Consider the following 540-nt stretch of genomic DNA (forward strand, 5'->3'; position numbering starts at 1 on the left):
ATCACATTCTGAGGGGGAGAAATTCGAATTTCAGTATCGAAGCTCTTGTTCCTTGGGAGTATTTTGACTTGGAGTGCTAGAGAGACGTGTAATATATGTGTATGGTAGGTTTCAAGGTGTGACATCCACTAATATACGAAATATTATGACACTAGTATGGATGCCTCACTTTTGTATCTCGTGGCAGATGATACCTTCGAGGTGACTGTGCCACATCTTTCGTAAGTTAGTTTTACGATATGGGGATAAGTATAATATCTACGAATTTAGATGGCAACAGAATTTACCACGAAGCCATGCGACTCGTCATTTACGTCCAAGGAGTGAGCGAAGGAGAAAGGAAAGTTGAATTAGACTGGGAAAATAGTGAAACAATCGGAAACAATTATACACTAAGGTCGTTCACATCTCGAGAAAATAATGTGACATATTTAAATGGCAGCTTCAAACATATATAGACAACAATGTTGATCATATCAAGATAGGATATATAACTATGCTCATTTAAATGTCAGTTAGAACTCCAGGCAAATGTTATGT

General features: G+C 37.4%; 1 protein-coding gene across 1 annotated transcript in view; it reads right to left on the reverse strand.

Annotated features, from left to right (window-relative positions):
* LOC119593969 (histone-lysine N-methyltransferase PRDM16-like) overlaps positions 1-540 on the reverse strand; it is a gene marked incomplete in the record, with an annotated part of 3776 nt that overhangs the window by 331 nt on the left and 2905 nt on the right. The window contains 1 exon segment of the mRNA XM_037942990.1: positions 1-540.

The sequence above is a fragment of the Penaeus monodon genome, chromosome 33 (genome assembly GCF_015228065.2).
Source record: "Penaeus monodon isolate SGIC_2016 chromosome 33, NSTDA_Pmon_1, whole genome shotgun sequence".
Classification (NCBI taxonomy): Eukaryota; Metazoa; Arthropoda; class Malacostraca; order Decapoda; family Penaeidae; genus Penaeus; species Penaeus monodon.